This window comes from Ovis canadensis, chromosome 18 (genome assembly GCF_042477335.2).
Source record: "Ovis canadensis isolate MfBH-ARS-UI-01 breed Bighorn chromosome 18, ARS-UI_OviCan_v2, whole genome shotgun sequence".
NCBI lineage: Eukaryota > Metazoa > Chordata > Mammalia > Artiodactyla > Bovidae > Ovis > Ovis canadensis.
The window spans coordinates 43480000-43500054 of record NC_091262.1 but is presented as its reverse complement, the minus strand read 5'-3'; the positions used below and the strand labels follow the sequence as shown (position 1 = coordinate 43500054).

Sequence of the window (20055 nt, the reverse complement as noted above, 5' to 3'; positions counted from 1 at the left end):
AGAGAAAACATCGTTGGGGGATGGGAGACATGTCCACTGGCTGCCCTGGTTGGCACCATCATGCCCTCTCCAGGACCAAGATGTAGGCAGGGATTTCTGTGAGGCCAAGTCGCTCCTGTCCAAGCCAACACTCTCCCTTCTGCTATCTGAGGAGGCACTGAATCTTCTGACTGGGACCAACCATCACTCTCCAAAGACATGGAGCCATGAAAGCTGCCCTATGGAGGGAGACCCATTCTAGAAGCCGCAACCTCTGGCTATTTAAAGCACATCCTTCCTTCAGTGTCCATCCCTTGGGCGACAGGCACACAGAGATATGGGGCTCACAGGTACACACCCCTAGTCTGGGGATCCTCCATACTTTCCAAGGTGGCTCAGGTAGAGGCCTGCCAAGATGCATTTAGCACGCCCCCTGCTGGCCCCTCGGGAGCTGACTCAGCCTTTATCTTTTGGGCCTAAAACAAGAATTAAATGACCTTAACATGCAAAGGAAAGAAGAAAAGCCAAGGCAATCTTGGCTTTTTAGAATTGGATGTGATACTCTTAAGCATGAAAGGGGGCATGAAAAGGCTTTAAAGTGAAGGATTTTGAAATGTTTTAGGAAACCAGTGGCTAATATATCAACATTTAGTGAAAACTCTTGCTTTGTATTATCGAAAGTACTTACAGTGAGTTAAATTAAAAACAAAAAAATTACAAGGAATACTTTCACAGGTCTACAGGTGGGGAAAAAAAGGATATGTGGCCAGAGTGGTTTCACAGACTCAATTTCTAAAGAGCTCATAACTCAGAGACTTAAAAGCCAATTTTCACACACTTGAGCCTACTTCAATTATAGAAAAAAAATCTCAGCAATGACTTAGAAGGTCGATTTCTAAAATAACCATATGCAGCGGGGGCAAAGTTGCTGAAAAGATGTATATTTAAAGTCAATTCTGCTATAAGGCTTCCTGTCTCAGGCAGCCTTGCCACTGTGAATAAATCTGGCACCTTTAGGATGTGACAGGCCACGCACACGTGGCTGCTTCAGACGGACATGCCACTCTCCTTCTCCACAGGGGAGAACAGACAATTCAGCTTTCCCGCGGAAAAGGGGAAAGCTAGCCTTTCCCGGGGCTAGGGGCTTCCACACAGGACCCAGGCTGAGACCCACAAGAGGCAAGACTCCATAATGCAATGGTTTCCATCCACTGCCACCCTGAATGCCAAAGCCTAAGGTGAAGCTCTACTTCCAGTTTTCTTCTCACCAATCCAGGGTTTTTGAAAGCTCACCCTCCTGACCAGACTCAAACTTCTGCATGGTCTGCGGTATTAAATTCCTTACAGACCCAATATGATCACACTAATAATTTAAGGTATCCTTCTGTGCACCAATTAGGAAGTCATTAACTATTAAATACACAAATGTCAATATTTTTGTCCCTCATTGAATATCCTTTCAATATGATAGGCTTCAGTAGAAGTGCAGACTGTCTTAGGAACTTGCTTACTTCTGTTCCCATCACAGTCCATACTAATGGAACACTTACACACACAATAATGCTGGCACACTGCTCCCATTTATGGGGAGAAATTTCCCCAAAACTTTGTGTGCCATGCAGGTTAAGTCCCAGCCTCTGCACTCTCTCAACTCTCTTTAGGTGTTAAACTAGCCTTGGAGGCTGGTGGGTCACACAGCTGCTACAGGAAAAGCAGGGAGGGCCCCAGAGAAGCTGTCACCCCTTTCTCCAGAGCAGATTGCTCCCGAGCCCATCATGGTGGGGAGTCCTGGAGGAGGTGGTGATGGAGAGCTGGAAGACCTGCAGATTTTCCTGAAGCAATCAGGGCCTGTGAAGATCTAGGCCACACTGTCTACCTTTTCTCAACACATCATCTGCCCCCTCAAATATAATGTCTTTTAATTTTTCTCATCTCATGGCTCACTTTCAGTTATAAAGATAGAGCCAGGCAACAGCCACGGAAGTGTCATGCGTGACTTTCCCCTGGATGCTTGTGATATGGATGGAGTGATTCCCGAATCTGTGAGGATCTAACAAGTTTCCCTTCAGCCTCTCTTGAATCTACTAATTCTCAAGCCAAGAGATAAAAATAAAAACCGTTTTCACCTGTGTACGGTTGGTGAGTTCACAGAGCAAAGACAAATCTATTTTGTAGCAAAGATTCTCAAAGGGCTGCAATAGCTGCACTGGAGGAGGGTGCACTTGGGCGGTTGTGTCCAATGAAGGAAAGTTTTTGTTAATGATGACATCACTGACATCTCCCGAATTTAAAGGAGCACTTAAAGCACAGCAAATGCGATTTTACCCCCTCCAGTGAAAAGATACCAGGGAAGGCCTCCAGGTTCATAGCCAAATTGCATTAGCCGTTCGCCCACTGTCCAGCCAGACCCAGAGGAACAAGCGAGCGGCGCACCGGGCCGCGGTGGCCCACGCAGCCACGGCCCGGGCACCCGGTCGGCGGCCTCACGCGATGCTGCCGTGCCGTGCCCAGGAGTCCGCCGGCGCCCCGGGACCCCAGTGCGCCCAACGGACCGAGGAGCCGGTGTCCCCGAGCCCGTCATCACGTTCCAGTGCAGACGGCTCCGGGGCCCGAAGGAGACAACGTCCGCGACCCAGCCGGAGCGCCGCACCCTGCCCGGAGACGCGCGCCGCGTCGGGCCAGGGCCGGTGGCCGAGGCGCCCGCGGGGTCCAGAGCCGAGCCCGCAATGCGGACGCGCCGGCGAGCCCCGCGCTGTGCCCGCGACCCCCGCGCCCTAGACCCGGGGCCGCCCGGCCTCTGTGCCCACCTGCTCCGTCACGAAGCTGCGGAGGCACCCAACGCAGCACTGGGACGGACAGCGCACCTGCCCGGCCGGCGGCCCCGGCCCTACCGCCGCCGGCAGCACCGCGGCCAGCGCCGTCTCACCTGCCGCGCCGCTCCGCTCAGTCAGCCCGCAGCGCCGCAGTAGCTGCTACCCGACTTCCATTTTCTCTGGCTTTGAGGAAAACCGGATCAGCTGTTTCTCGCGCTCCGGCTCAGCGGCCCCCTCCCCAGCTGCCGCTCGCTGTCCGGGGGCCTCTCCTCCCCCGCCTCCTCCCGCGCTCTGCTCCGCCCCTCGCGCCCCTCCGCTCCGCCCGCGGCCGCGCGCTGCGCCCGCCTCTCCGCTCCGCCCGCGGCCGCGCGCGCCCCCTGACGTCACCGGCCTCTGCCGCGCCTCTCCTTCGCCCCGCGTGGACGTGCGCGCGCCCCACCTCCGCCCCGCCCCCGCCCCGCCGGCCGGCTCCGAGCGCGCGTGCTCGCAGCCGCCACCCGCGGCTAGACCCGGTCTCCGAGGAGAGTACCGGACACCTCTCGCGGGCGTTCCGGTGCCCGCATTCCCAGGCGCCTGCGCTAGCTCTTCCAGGTGCCCGTTGGTACCTGCCTCAGAAACTGCAAAAGACACTGCTGAAATAACCTGCCTTTGCCCGTCTGCCTGCCTCGCACTGTTTGCGCCCACCTTTATCTTTTCTTGCTTTCTGCTCACACTTTCTTTCTCAGGATCTCAAACTTTCTCCCATCCACCCTGTCTCGGCTCTTCTGCCAAGCCCTGCTTTGGGGGCAGTGCATCACATTTCATCTGAAGTTGCTCCCTTAGCCTCTTAAACCGATATTCTGACTTTTCTCCCTTTCTTACCTTCCTCTTAAAAGTATTTTCACACCACGACTTGGAACTGTTCCTTTCTCTGATGCCAAGGCGGGCGGGCCCACAGCTTACTGCCCACTTTCGTATCACCCTCTCAATGTAGCTACGCCCGTTTCTTCCAAATAATACCATATGTTAAAGGTTACTAATACCAGAGACATTACTTTGCCGACAAAGGTCCTGGTTTTTCCAGTATTCGCGTTCAAGATGTGAGAGTTGGACCATAAAGAAGGCCAAAGAATTGATGCTTTGGAACCGTGGTGTTGGAGAAGACTCTTGAGAGTCCTTTGGACTGCAAGGAGATCAAACCTGTGTCCTGGGAAAGACTGAAGGCAGGAGAAGGGGCTGACAGAGGATGAGATGTTTGGATAGCATCACCGACTCAATGGAGGTGAGTTTGAGCAAACTCCAGGAGATAGTGAAGGACGGGGAAACCTGGCATGCAGCAGTCCATGGGGTCGCAGAATCAGACTTGGCTGAGCAACTGAAGGACAAGAAGTACTGTTCTCATTCATTTCTTAACAATCCTTTCACTCATAGTTTAGAATTTCTTGCTTGCTTTTAAACGTTATATATATGCTCAGTTGCAGCAGACTCTGGACTGTAGCCCATCAGGTTCCTTCGCCCATAGAATTTTACAGGCAAGAGTACTGGAATGGGTTGCCATTTCCTACACCAGGGAGGTGTACTATGCTGCTGCTGCTAAGTCACTTCAGTCGTGTCCAACTCTGTGCGATCCCATAGATGGCAGCCCACCAGGCTCCGCCGTCCCTGGGATTCTCCAGGCAAGAATACTGGAGTGGGTTGCCATTTCCTTCTCCAGTGCATGAAAGAGAAAAGTGAAAGTGCAGTCGCTCAGTCGGGTCGGACTCTTAGAGACCCCATGGACTGCAGCCTACCAGGCTCCTCCGTCCATGGATTTTCCAGGCAAGAGTACTGGAGTGGGGTGCCATTGCCTTCTCCGTGGTGTACTATACCAGGGAGTTATATATACACCATATATGTATATATGTGAATTACTAAATATATATCATTTTAGTCATTTATTTGACTTATTAAATACAGAAAAATGGATCTTTTGGATATACAGCCCTGTAAGTTTGGATTACTGTAACCACCATCACAATTAAGATACATAGCCCCAAGAACTCCCACTTGTTGCTGTTTTATAGCCACACCCTTTCCAAACCCTAATATGTTGACATATGGCAACCACTGATATATTCTGCATTGTCTCCATTGCTGTAGCTTGTCCTTTCAAGAATGTTATACACACAGAATTATGCAACATGCAGCATTTTATAACTGACTTTATTCATTCATCATCATGCCTTTGAGATTCACCCACATTTCTCAATAGTTCTTTTTAGTATTGGGTATTGTTGTTCAGTTGCTAAGTTGTGTCTGACTCTTTGTGACCCCATAGACTGTAGCACGCCAGACTCTTCTGTCCTCCACTCTCTCCCTGAGATTGCTCAAATTCATGTCCATTGAGTCAGTGATGCTATCTAACCATCTCATCCTCTCTTGCCTCCTTTTTCTTTTGCTTTCAACCTTTCTCAGCATCGGGGTCTTTTACAATGAGTCAACTCTTCACATCACGTGGCCAAAGTATTGGAGCTTCAGCTTCAGCATCAGTCCTTCCAAAGAAAATTCAGGGTTGATTTCCTTTAGGATTGACTGGTAGATCTCCTTGCTGTCCAAGGGACTCTCTAGAGCATTCTCCAGCACCACAATTCTAAAGCATTAATTCTTTGGCACTCAGCCTTCTTTATGGACCAAGTCTCACTTCCATACACGACTACTGAAAAAAACATAGCTTTGACTATGCAGACCTTTGTCAGCAAAGTGATGTCTCTGCTTTTTAAAATGCTGTGTAGGTTTGTCATAGTTTTTCTTCTAAGGAGCAAGTGTCTTTTAATTTTATGGCTACAGTCACCTTCTGCATTTGTATGTTTTTTAGTTTATTCTTCCACTGAAGGTTTTCAGTTTGGAGTGACTGTAAATAGGTGTTCTATTGATACAAAGAGTTGCATGCAGAGTTTTCCATGGACAAGTTCTCAAATTAGTTGGGTAAATACCTTGGAGTACTAATGCTAGGTCTTTTGGTAAACTTGCTTATCATTATAGGAACCCTAAAAACAGTTTTCCAGAGTATTTATACCATTTCTATAACCACCAGCAATATATAAGAGTCCCACTTACCTGCATCCTTATCAATACCTGATATTTACTGTATATTAGGCGTTCTCATAGGTGTGAAGAAATTTAATTGTTGCTTTAATTTTCAGTTCCCTAATGAAAAATAATGTGTGGCATTGTTTCACTTGCTTATTTGCTACTGGTTTATCTTCTTTGGTGACACGTTTGTTCATATCTTTTGCCAATTTTTAAATTATTTTTCTTATTGTTGAGTTTTAAGAGTTCTTTGCATATATTGGATAAAAGTAATTTGGTGGTGCAAGTGGTAAAGAACCGGCCTGCCAATGCAGGAGACTAAGACGCAGGTTCGATCCCTGGATGGGAAAGATCTCCTGGAGAAAGGCATGGCAATCCATTCCAGTATACTTGCCTGGAGAATCCTATGGACAGAGGATCCTGGCAGGCTAAGGTCCACGTGATGTGCTTAGTAACTCAGTTGTTTCTGACTCTTTGAGACTCCATAGACTGTAGCCTGCCAGACTCCTCCGTCCATAGGGATTCTCCAGGCAAAAATACTGGAGTGGGTTGCCATGCCCTCCTCCAGGGGATCTTCCCAATTCAGAGATCGAACCCAGGTCTCCCGCGTTGCAGGTGGATTCTTTGCCATCTGAACCACCAGAGAAGCCCATAGGGTCACAAATGTCAAATACATGACATGCTAAAGTGACTTAGCATGCATGCCAGTATAGAGCTTGTTGAGTTTTTTCTTTCTTATTTTCCATTTAATGCCATAAATTTTTCTCTAAGCACAGGCTTTCTGTATACAACAAATTGTGATAAATCGTATTTCCAGTTTTGCTTAATTCAATACATTTTAATTAAACTTGAGAATTCCTCTTTGAGGCAAATGTTTTTAGAAATGTATTGTTTAGTTTCCAAATAATTAGAGATTTTCAGCTACTTTTCTGTTTCTGATTTCTAGGTTAATTCATTTGTGGTCTAAGAGCATACTATGTATGATTTCTACTTTTCTATAATTTGATAAGGTGCGTTTTATGACCCACAATGAGAATGCATAGTATGCTGTCCTTGGATAAGTATTTGTAAATGTCAGTTAGATAAAGGTGATTGGCTTGTGTTGTTCAGGCCAACAATGTCCCTATTGATTTTCTGCCTATTTGAGCTATCAATTTTTGAAAGGGAACTTTTGAAATCTCTAATTGTAGTAGTATGTTAGTCCATTTCCTTTATCAGGTTTATCAGTTTTTGCTTCACATATTTTGATGCTTTGTTGTTAGGTCCAAACACAGGTAGGATTATTTTGTCTTCTTGGAGAATGGACCTCTTTGTGATTGTGTAGTTTCCCTCACCTTTATTCCTAATAATGTCACCTCAAGTCTGTTTTGTCTGAAATTAATTTAGCTACTATATTTTTTGATTAGGGCTGGCATGGCATATCTTTCTTCACACCTTAACATTTAACCAAACAGATTTTGGTTTAATGTGGGCTTCTTATAGACACAATAAAGTGGTATCTTGTTTTATTATCCATTTTGGCAACAATTGTCTTTTAATTCATGTGCTAAACTATTCATATTTAACATGGTTATTGACAAATTTGAATTAATATAAACCATGTTTGTAACAATTTTTTACTTGTTGCCTGTGGATTATTTTTCTACCCTCTTCGGTTTTCACTGAACATTTTATATGATTCCACTTTATCTGTTCTCTTAGAGTATCTATTATACCTCTTTGAAGAATTTTTAGTTATTTTTCTAGTTGTTTTCCACTAATTTATGTACACTTTCCAATAATACTATTCAGTGTCACATGTAGTATAGACATCTTATAACCTTGTGTTCCCAATCCCCGCCTCCTCATTCCTTGTGATGTTGTCATTCACTCACTTAACCGTGTGTGCAGTTTCCTCTACTTCTAATATTGCTGTAAGCAAACAACTATCTTTTTGATCAATCAAGAATAAAACAAATTTAAAATTTTATTCTACTTTCATTAATTCTTTCTCCAATACTCTTGCCATCTTTTTGTAGATCCAAGTTTCTGACTTGTTTCATCTTCCTTCTGTCTGAAAAACGTCTTTTAACATTTCCTGAAGGATAGGTCTGCTGGTGAATAGTCTCAGCTTCTATTTGCCTAAGAAAGTCTTAAATGTCTTCTTCCCCTTTTAATTGAAGTATAGTTGACTTACAGTATTATGTTAGGTTCAGGTCATTTATTTATTTTGACTGTGCTAGGTCTTCACTACTGCACAGGCTTTCCTCTACTTGTGGAGCAGTCTACGCTTTAGTTGTGTGCAGGCTTCTCATTGTGGTGGCTTCTCTTGTTGAGGAGCACAGGCTCTAGGCCACAGAAGCTTCAATAGGTGCAGCATGTGACCTCAGTATTTGCAACTCTGGGTCTCTAGAGCAGAGGCTCAATAGTTGAGACTACAGGCTTAGTTGTTTGACGGCATGTGGGATCTTTCCAGATCAGAGATTGAACCTTCGTCTCCTGCATTAACTGGTGGACTCTTTACAACTGAGCCACAAGGGAAGACCTAGGTTCAGGTTTAAAACATAGTGATTCAGTACTGTAATAGATTATATAACATACAAAGTTATTACAAAATATTGACTGTATTCCCTGTGCTGTATGTTACATCCTTATAACTTAACTTATTTTGTAACTGGTAGTTATGACTTCTTACTTCATCTATTTTGTTCCTCCCCACTCATCTCTGTTTTGGTAACCACTAGTTCATTCTCAGCATCTGTGAGTCTGTTTCTGTTTTGTTGTGTTTGATCACTTATTTTATTTCATTTTTTAGAGTCCACATATAAGGGGAAAAAAAGTACAGTATTTGTCTTTCTCTGTCTGATTTATTTCACCAAGTATAATACCTTATAGGTCCATCTATATTGTTGTAAATGTTAAGATCTCATTCTTTGTGTTATATATAATGGAATATTACTTGACCATAAAAAGAATGTGTATGTATCTCACATCTTCTTTATCTATTCATCTGTCAATGGACACTTAGGTTGCTTCCATATCTTGGTTGTTGTAAATAATGCTGCTATATACATTGGGGTGCATGTATCTTTTTGAATGAGTGTTTTTGTTTTCTTCAGACAGACACCCAAGAGTGGAATTGCTGGATAGTATGGGCAGTTCAGTTTAGTCACTCAGTCATGTCCAACTCTTTGCAACCCCATGGACTGCAGTATGCCAGGCTTACCTGTCCATCACCAACTCCAGGAGCTTGCTCAAATTCATGTCCATTGAGTCAGTGATGCCATCTGACCATCTAATCCTCTGTCATCCCCTTCTCCTCCTGCTTTCAATCTTTCCCAGCATCAGGGTCTTTTCCAGTGAGTCAGTTCTTTGCATCAGGTGGCCAAAGTGTTGGAGTTTCAGCTTCAGCATCAGTCCTTCCAATGAATATTCAGGACTGATTTCCTTGTAGATTGACTGGTTTGATCTCCTTGCAGTCCAAGGGACTCTCAGGAGTCTTCTCCAACACCACAGTTCAAAAGCATCAATTCTTTGGCACTCAGCTGTCTTTATAGTCTAACTCTCACATCCATACATGACTACTAGAAAAACCATAGCTTTGACTAGACAGACCTTTGTCAGGAAAGTAATGTCGCTACTTTTCAAAATGCTGTCTAGGTTGGTCATAGCTTTTCTTCCAAGGAACAAGCGTCTTTTAATTTCATGGCTGCAGTTAGCATCTGCAGTGATTTTGGACCCCAAGAAAATAAAATTTCTCACTGTTTCCATTGTTTCCCTGTCTATTTGCCATGAAGTGATGTGACTGGATGCTATGATCTTCATTTTTTAAATGTTCAGTTTCAAGCCAACTTTTTCACTCTCCTCTTTCACTTTCATCAAGAAGATCTTTAGTTCTTACTTGCTTTCTGCCATAAGGGTGGTGTCATCTGCATATCTGAGGTTATTGATATTTCTCCTGGAAATCTTGATTCCAGCTTGTGCTTCATCCAGCCTGGTGTTTTGCACGATGTATAGTATGGTATTTTATGGTAGTTATAGTCTTAATTTTTAATGAACCTCCATACTGTTCTCCACAGTGACTACACCAATTTATATTCCCACCAACAGTGTACTGGGATTCCCTTTCTTCACATCCTTGTCAACATATGTTATTTCTTGTCTTTTTGATGATAGCCGTTCTGACAGGTGTAGTGTGATCTTCTTCACTTTTGAAGGATAATTTTTCTGGATACAGAATTCTAGATTGGTTGTTTTGTCTTTCAATCCAAAATCATTTCACTCAACTCTCTTCTTCTTGGTTGCATGATTTATGAGAAGACTGCTCTAATTGTTATCCCTTTCCCTCTATGAGTAATCCCTACCCCTCAACCCCATGGTCTGATTTCTTTCAAGATTTTGGTATTTTGGAATTTGACTATGATGTGTCTAGGTATAGTTTTGTGTCATGTGGTATTTTTATCCTTTTTTTTTGTTCTTTGAGCTACTTGGGTCTATGGTTTGCTGTCATTAATTTTGTAAAGTTCTCTGGTGTTATTCAGCTGTTTATTTTGCCCTTTTTTTTCTACTTTGGTTTTCTAGTTACACACATGTTATGATTTTACAGTTATCTCACAGTTCTTGGATGTTCCATACTTATTTTTTCATTTATTTTTTTTCTTTTTGCATCTAGTTGCTGTTGATTTTTACTCAGACTCACTGATTTTTTTCTCAGCTATGTCAGTTCTACTAATGAACTCATCAAAGATATTCATCATTTCTGTTATAGTGAATGTTTAATTACTAACATGTTCTGTTGTTTTTTCTTAGACTCTCCATCTCACTGTTTATATTATCCATGTATTCTTGCAAATTATGTATTTTTTATTACAGCCTATGTCAGTCAGGGTTCCTAAAAGAAATACATGTGGCTGAATAGGGGTTCAACAAATCAGCTAATCAGTTTTGGAGTCTGGTAAGTATAAAGTCAATAGTATAGTAGTGTAGACAGGTAGGCTAGAACACTTCATTAGAAGTTGATGCTGCACTCTTGAGACATACTTTCTTTTTCCTGAGAGAAACCTTGGTTTTGTTCGTAAGGCTTTTTAATTGGTTTGAGGAGGCCCACCCCCATTATCAAGGCAAATGTCCTTGATGTAAAGTCAACTGATTATAAATATTAGTTACATCTACAAAATATGCTCACAGTAACACCTATATTAGTGTTTAATTGAATATGAGTTTCCCAGGTGACACTAGTGATAAGGAACCTGCCTGCCGGTACAGGAGACATAAGTGATGTGGGTTCAATCCCTGGGTTGGGAAGATCCCCTGGAAGAGGGCATGGCAACCCACTCCAGTATTCTTGCCTGGAGAATCCCAGGGACAGAGGAGCCAAGTGGGCTACTGTCTGTAGGGCTGCAAAGAGTCTGACATGACTCAAGCTACTTAGCATGCACGTAGCCTAGTCAACTTGACATATAAAACTAACCATACCAAGTTCTACTGCTTTGTTTATCCCTCAGACTGTGTTTTTCTCCTGTTTTATCATGCCTTGTAAATTTTTGCTGAAATCCAGACATATGGTAGTGGGTAATGGAACCTGAGGTAAATAGTCCTCTAGAGTGAGGATTGACATTATTATGGCTAGGCTGGGGGCATTGTTTTATGTTTATTGTACATGCCCAAGGCTTCAAACTCCTCTATTAAGTTCATTTTGTCTCCTCTCTTAATTTTGAGCCCTCCTAAATAGCCTTTTTAATTGAATATGAGATTCCCGGTGGCACTAGCAGTAAAGAACCCACCTGCTAGTATAGGAGACATAAGAGATGTGAGTTCTTAGTAGGTTTGATTTCTCAGAGTTTTATTAAAGATTTTAGCATATTTGTTCCTTGTATTTGATCTGTAGTTTTCTGTTTGCAATTTCTTTGTCTGATTTGGTTTTACGATTATAGTCGTCTTATAAAATGAGATCAAAAATATTTCCATTTTGTCTACTTTTTGTGTAAGATTGTTGTTATATCTCCCTTAAGTAAGCATTCAATGTCTGTAACAGATATATGCAGACTTTATATTTCTTGTTTGTGTAATTTTTTAGTTTACAAAGAATTTCATCTCAGTTGTTGAAATTTTGTAAAAAAAAAAAGAAAACCCCATAATATTTCCTTACTATCATTTTTATGTCCATAGTATCTGTCTCTGTAGTGATGTCTCTTTCCTTATTGATATTGATAATTTTTGCTTTCTCTCTTTTTCAGTCTTGACCTATCTTGCTGAAGTTGCAGTTTGACAAGTCTTTTCAGAGGATTAGTTTTTTCCACTGTTTGTAAATTTTCTATTTTATTGACTTTCTATCATTACTTTTCCTTCATCTACGCAATTTAGATTTTAGTTATTCAGTTTTTGTAGTTTGCACATTATACAATATAAATATTTATACATATTTTTCTTAGTTCATCCTTAGCTGCAATTCCTGCATTTAAATGTTATACTTTTATTATCATTCACTATAACTTCTGTTGTGATTTCAATTTAAACAGAAGAATTACTTGAGTTCTCATATACTTCACACTCAGTTTCCTCTATTATTAATATCTCACATTAATTTGTTATAATTAACAAACTGATATTGATACATTATTTTTAACTGAAGTCCATAGATTCTTTTTTTTTAGTTCCAGAATCTCTTGTAATCACAAGATACCATATTATATTTAATTGTCATGTCTCCTTAGGTTTCTCTTTGTTGTGATGGTTTCTCAGACTTTTCTTGTTTTTGATGACTTTGTCCATTTTTGTGTATTAGTCAGGTATTTTGTAGAGTACCCCTTCATTGGAACTTGCCTGATTTTTTTTCCCCTCATAATTAGACTAGGGTTATGTATCTTTGGGAGGAAAAGCACAGAAGTGTCATTCCCATCACATCATATCAAAGGAATGTAGTGTCAACACGATTTATTACTGCTGATACTGACTTTGATCGTCTGACTAAGACAGTGTTTGTCAGGTTTCTCCACTGTGAAATTACTTCCTTTTTCTCCCTCTCCTTACTGTACTTTTGGGAAGAAATTTACTATGTGCAGCCTAAACATAGGTAATGGAGATTTATGCTTCCCCTCCTTGAGAGACTATCTTTTGGAATATTTTTCTCTTCTCTCCCATTAATTCACTTATTTAATCATTTACCTCTATCTGTATGGACACATGGATATTGATTTTGTACATTGGACTGTAATCCAAAACTAGTTAGTTTCTCAAATTGTTCTAGCTTTGGCTTTTGGGAGCTCTTTGTGTAATTTTATGAATAAAATTTTGTTTTCTTATTGGAGAAAACTTGAACTATACTAGAACACATAAAGTTTAAAATTTGACCAGTTTTGACACATATACAACTATGAAGCCACAATCATGAACAAACCTTTCCATTACCCACCCCTTCATCACTATTCCCAAACAACCGCTAATTGCTTTCAGTCACAACATATCAATTTTCATTCTTACATTTATATATATGCTCATACAATACACATTTTACTTGCTTTTTCACTCAAATAATTATTTTGAGATTCATGTTGCATGAGTTTCTGAGTAATATTCCATTGTGCAGTTCAGTCGCTCAGTCATGTCCTACTCATTGCGACCCCATGGACTGCAGCACACCAAGCTTCCCTGTCCATTGCCAACTCTTGAAGCTTGCTCAAATTCATGTCCATTGAGTTGGTGATGTCATCCAACCATCTCATCCTTGTTGTCCCCTTCTGCTTTCAATCTTTCCCAGCATCAGGGTCTTTTCTAATGAGTCAATTCTTCACATCAGGTGGCCAAAGTATTGGAGTTTCAGCTTCAGCATCAGTCCTTCCAATGAATACTTAGGACTGATTTCCTTCAGGATTGACTGGTTTGATCTCCTTGCAGTCCAAGGGACTCTCAAGAGTCTGCTCCTACACCACAGTTCAAAAGCATCAATTCTTTGGTGCTCAGCTGCCTTTATAGTCTAACTCGCATCCATACATGACTACTGGAAAAACCATAACTTTGACTAGACAGACCTTTGTCGGCAAAGTAATATCTTTGCTTTTTAAAATGCTGTCTAGGTTGATCATAGCTTTTCCTCTAACGAGCAAGCATCTTTTAATTTCATGGCTGCAGTCAGCATCTGTAGTGATTTTGGACCCCAAGAAAATAAAGTTTCTCACTGCTTCCATTGTTTCCCCATCTATTTGCCATGAAGTGATGGGACCGGATGCCATGATCTTAGTTTTTTGAATGTTCAGTTTCAAGCCAACTTTTTCACTCTTTCACTTTCATCAAGAGGCTCTTTAGTTCTTTCTTACTTTCTGCCATAAGGGTGGTCATCTGCTTATCTGAGGTTATTGACATTTCTCCTGGAATTCTTGATTCCAGGTCCTGCTTCATCCAACCTGGCATTTCACATGATGTTCTGCATATAAGTTAAATAAGCAGGGTGACAATATACAGCCTTGACTTACTGCTTTCCTGATTTGGAACCAGTCTGTTGTTCCACTTCCAGTTCTAACTGTTGCTTCTTGACTTGCATACAGATTTCTCAGGAGGCAGGCAAGGTGGTCTGGTATGCCTATCTCTTTAAGAATTTTCCACACCCCCCCCCCAAAATAGGAATTTTCATTCCCAAAGAAAGGCAATGCCAAAGAATGTTCAAGCTACCTCACATGCTTGTGCTCATCTCACATGCTAGCAAAGTAATTCCCAAAATTCTCCAAGCCAGGCTTCAATAGTATGTGAACCGTGAACTTCCAGATGTTCAAGCTGTAGAAAAGGCAGATAAGCCATAGATCAAATTGCCAACATCCATTGGATCATCAAAAAAGCAAGAGAGTTCCAGAAACATATCTACTTCTGCTTTATTGACTACACCAAAGCCTTTGACTGTGTGGATCACAACAAACTGTGGAAAATTCTTAAAGAGATGGGAATACCAGACCACCTTACCATTGTGTAGATGTGCCACTTTTTTATCCATTTACTTATTGATGGACATTTTTGTTATTTCCAGTATTTGACTACTGAAAATAAAACTGCTATACGCATTTGTCTACATGTTGTTGTGTGGACATAAACTTATGATTTCTCTTGAATAAAAAGCAGAAGTAAAGTGTTTGGTTTATATGGAAGGAGAATGTTTAAGTCTTTAGAAAACTGTCAAATTATTTTCCAAAGAGGTTGTATCATTTTATATTCCCACCAGTATGACATGAATATTCCAATTTATTCATGTTCTCATAACACTTGGTAAGGTCAGTGTTTTGTTTTGTTTTCTAATTTATAATTTTAGTGATTCCAATGGTCATGCATTGGTATCTCCTTGTGATTTTAATGTGCGTTTCCCTGAGGACTCATACTGTTAGGCACGTTTTCATTTGCTTATCAGCTATTGGTATTTCTTTATTTGTGAAATGGCTATGCAAATATTTTCCTTATCTCATTTATAATTTGTATTTTGTTACTGTTTTGTAAGAATGCTTTCAGTCTTCTGAATATAAGTCCTTGGTTGGATACATTCATTGCAGATACATTCTCTTAGGTTATGACTTGCCTTTCTGATTTTCTTTTCTTTTCTTTTTTTTAATTTTTAAATGAAGAATAATTGCTTTACAGAATTTTGTTGTTTTCTGTCAAACCTCAATATGAATCAGAAATAGGTGTACATATATCCCCTCCCTTTTGAACCTCCCTCCCATCTCCCTCCCCATCCCACCCCTCTAGGTTGATACAGAGCCCCTGTTTGAGTTTCCTGACCCATACAGCAAATTCCTGTTGGATACCTATTTTACATTTGGTAATGTAAATTTCCATGTTACTGTTTCCATACATCTCACCCTCTCCTCCCCTCTCCCCATGTCCATAAGTCTATTCTTTATGTCTGTTTCTCCATTGCTATAAATTCTTCAGTCATTTTTCTGTTTTCCATACATGTGCATTAGAATACAGTACTTACCTTTCTGACTCACTTCACTCTATATAATAGGTTCTAGGTTCATCCACCTCATCAGAACTGACTCAATTGTGTTCCTTTTCATGGCTGAGTAATATTCCATTGCGCATACATACCACAACTTCTTTATCTGTTCATTTGTCAATGGACATTTAGGTTGCTTCCATGTTCTAGCTATTGTAAATAGTGCTTCAGTGAACAATGGGATACATGTGTCTTTTTCAACCCTGGTTTCCTCAGGGTATGCCTAGGAGTGGGATTGCTGGGTCATATGGTGGTTTTATTCTTAGTTTCTTAAAGAATCTCTATAGTGTCTTCCATAGTGGCTGTATCAATTTACATTCCACCAACAGTGCAAGAGTGTTCCCTTTTCTCCACATACTCTCCAGCATGTATTGTTTGTAGACTTTTTGATGAGGGCCATTCTGACTAGTCTGAGGTGATATCTCATTGTGTGTTTGATTTGCATTTCTCTAATAATGAGTGATGTTGAGCATTTTTTCATGTGTTTGTTAACCACATGTATGTCTTCTTTGGAGAAATGTCTGTTTAGATCTTTTTCCCACTTTTTGATTGTATTGTTTTCCTAGCATTGGGTTGTATGAGCTGCTTGTATATTTTGAAAATTAATCCTTTGTCAGTTGTCTCCTTTGCTATTATTTTCTCCCATTCTGAGGGTTGTCTTTTCACCTTGCATGTAGTTTCCTTTGCTGTGAAAAAGCTTTTAAGTTTAATCAGGTCCCACTTGTTTACTTTTCTTTTTATTTCCATTACTCTAGGAGGTGGATCATAGAGGATCTTGCTTTGATTTATAGCATCGAGTGTTCTGCCTATGTTTTCCTCTAAAAGTTTTATAGTTTCTGGTCTTACATTTAGATCTTTAATCCATTTTGAGTTTATCTTTGTGAATGGTGTTAGGAAGTGTTCTAATTTCATTCTTTTACATGTAGCTGTCCAGTTTTCCCAGCATCATTTATTGAAGAGGCTGTCTTTTTGTCCCATTGTATATTCTTGCCTCCTTTGTCAAAAATAAGGTACCCATAGGTACATGGATTTATTTCTGGGCTTTCTATCTTGTTCCATTGGTTTATATTTCTGTTTTTGTGCCAGTACCATACTGTCTTGATGACTGTGGCTTTGTAGTATAATCTGAAGTCAGGAAGGTTGATTCCTCCAGCTCTATTCTTTCTCAAGACTGTTTTGGCTATTCACGGTCTTTTGTGTTTCCATATGAATTGTGAAATTTTTTGTTCTGTTTCTGTGAAAAATGCCATTGGTAATTTGATAGGGATCACACTGAATCTGTAGATTGCCTTTGTTAGTACAGTCATTTTCACAATATTGATTCTTCCTACCCAGGAACATGGAATATCTCTCCATCTGTTTATGTTGTCTTTGATTTCTTTAATCAGCGTCTTATAACTTTCTGTGTGTAGTTCTTTTGTCTCCTTAGGTAAGTTATCCCTAGGTATTTAATTCTTTCTGTTGCAGTGGTGAATGGATTTGATTCCTTAATTTCTCTTTCTAATTTTTCATTGTTAGTGTATAGAAATGCAAGTGACTTCTGTGTATTGATTTTGTATCCTGAAACCTTGCTAAATTCACTGATTAGCTCTAGTAATTTTCTGATACTATCTTTAGGGTTTTCTATGTACAGTATCATATCATCTGCAAATAGTGAGAGGCTTATTCTTCTTTTCTGATCTGGAGTCCTGTTATTTCTTTTTCTTCTCTGACTGCTGCAGCTAGGACTTCCAGAACTAAGTTGAATAATAGTGGCCAAAGTGGACACCCTCGTCTTGTTCCTGATCTTAGGGGAGATGCTTTCAGATTTTCATGACTGGAACTCATGATTGCTGTAGGCTTATCATATATGGCCTTTACTATGCTAAGATAGGTCCCTTCTATGCTCATTTTTTGAAGGGGAGAAGGAAATGGCAACCCACTCCAGTACTCTTGCCTGGAAACTGTGATCAACAGAGAAGCCTGGTAGGCTATACTCCATGGGGTCACAAAGAGTTGGACATGACTATGAGACTTCACTTCACTTTAATCATAAATGGATGCTGAATTTTGTCAAAGGCTTTTTCTGCATCTATTAAGATTATCATATGGTTTTTATCTTTCAATTTGTTAATATAGTGTATCACATTGATTGATTTGCATATATTGAAGAATCTTTGCATTCCTGGAATAAATCCAATTTGATCATGGTGTATGAGTTTTTTGATGTGTTTCTGAAATCTGTTTGCTAAAATTTTGTTGAGGATTTTTACATCCATGTTCATCAGTGATATTGGCCTGTAATTTTCTTTTTTTGTGTTGTCTTTGTCTGGTTTTGGTATCAGGGTGATAGTGGCCTCACAGAATGAGTTTGGAAGTGTTCCTTCCTCGGCAATTTTTTGAAAGGATTTTAGAAGGATAAGCATTAGCTCTTCTCTAAATGTTTGATAGAATTCTCCTGAAGCCATCTGGTCCTGGACTTTTGTTTTGGGGGAGATTTTTTAATCACAGCTTCAATTTCAGTGCTTGTAACTGGGTTGATCATAATTTCTATTTTGTCCTGGTTCTGTCTTGGAAGATTGAACTTTTCTATAAAACCTGTCCATTTCTTCCAGGTTATCCATTTTATTGCAATATAGTTGTTCATAATAGTCTCTTATACTCCTTTGTATTTCTGCATTGTCTGTTGTAACCTCTCCTTTTTCATTTCTAATTTTGTTGATTTGATTCTTCTCTCTTTTTTTCTTGATGAGTCTGGCTAAAGGTTTGTCAGTTTTGTTTATCTTCTTAAAGAACCAGATTTTAGTTTTATCAATCTTTACTATTGTTTCTTTCATTTGTTTTTCATTTATTTTTGCTCATATCTTTATGATTTCTTTCCTTCTACTAATTTCGGTGTTTTTTGGTTCTTCTTTTCCCAGTTGTTTTAGGTGTGAATTTAGGTAGTCTATTCAATGTTTTTCTTGTTTCTTGAGGTAGGACTGTATTGCTATATACCTCCCTCTTAGGACTGCTTTTGCTGCATCCCATAGGTTTTGAGTTGTCATGTTCTCATTGTCACTTGTTTCTAGAAATTTTTTGATTCCCTTTTGATTTCTTCAGTAACCTGTTGGTTATTTAGAAACGTATTGTTTAATCTCCATGTGTTTGTGTTTCTTACAGGTTTTTTTTTTTTCTTGTAGTTGATATCTAGTCCCATAGTGTTGTGGTCAGAGAAGATGCTTGATAGGATTTAAGTTTTCTTAAATTTACTGAGGTTTGATTTGTGACCCAAGGTGTGGTCTATCCTGGAGAACGTTCCATGTGCACTTGAGAAGAAGGTGTATTCTTCTGCATTTGGATGGAATGTCCTGAAGATATCAAAGAGATCCATCTCATCTAATGTATCATTTAAGACTGTGTTTCCTTATTAATTTTCTGTTTTGATGATCTGTCCATTGGTGTGAGTGGGTGTTAAAGTCTCCTACTATTATTGTGTTACTGTCAGTTTCTCCTTTTATGTCTGTTAGTGTTTGTCTTATGTATTGAGGTGCTCCTATATTGGGTGCATAGATATTTACAATCATTATGTCTTCCTCTTGGATTGATCCTTTGATCATTATGTAGTGTCCTTCCTTATCTCTTGTAATCTTCTTTATTTTAAGGTCTATTTTGTCTGATATGAGGATTGCTACTCCAGCTTTCTTTTGCTTCACACTTGCATGGAATAAATATATTTTTCCATCCTCTCACTTTTAGTCTATATGTGTGTTTAGGTCTGAAGTGGATTTCTTGTAGACAGCGTATATATGGGTCTTGTTTTTGTATCCATTCAGCCAGTCTGTGTCTTTTGGTTGGAGCATTTAATACATTTATAGTTAAAGTAATTATTGATATATATGTTCCTATAACCATTTTCTTAATTGTTTGGGGTTGATTTTGTACTTCTTTTTTCTTCTCTTGTATTTCTTGACTGTATAAGTCTGTTTAACATTTGTTGTAAACCTGGTTTGGTGATACTGAATTCTCTTAACTTTTGCTCATCTGAAAAGATTTTTATTTCTCCATCAATTTTGATTGAGATCCTTGCTGGGTACAGTAATGTTGGTTGTAGATTTTTCCCTTTCAGTACTTTAAATATATCCTGCCATTCCCTTCTGGCCTGCAGAGTTTCTGCTGAAAGATCAGCTGTTAAATGTATGGGATTTCCCTTATATGTTACTTGTTTCTTCTCCCTTGCTGCTTTTAATATTTTTCTTTGTGTTTAGCCTTTGTTAGTTTGATTAGTATATGTCTTGGTGT

The 20055-nt window shown here is 40.1% G+C and overlaps 1 protein-coding gene across 1 annotated transcript in view; it reads right to left on the bottom strand.

Moving 5' to 3' along the window:
• The window catches only part of OTUD7A (OTU deubiquitinase 7A), a 382459-nt gene extending 379311 nt beyond the window's left edge, over positions 1-3148 (bottom strand). Inside the window, exon 1 of the mRNA XM_069560072.1 lies at positions 2906-3148. The gene's annotated coding sequence lies outside the window, so the exon portion shown is untranslated. The remainder of the gene's footprint in view (positions 1-2905) is intronic.
• Between the last annotated feature and the right edge of the window lie 16907 nt (positions 3149-20055).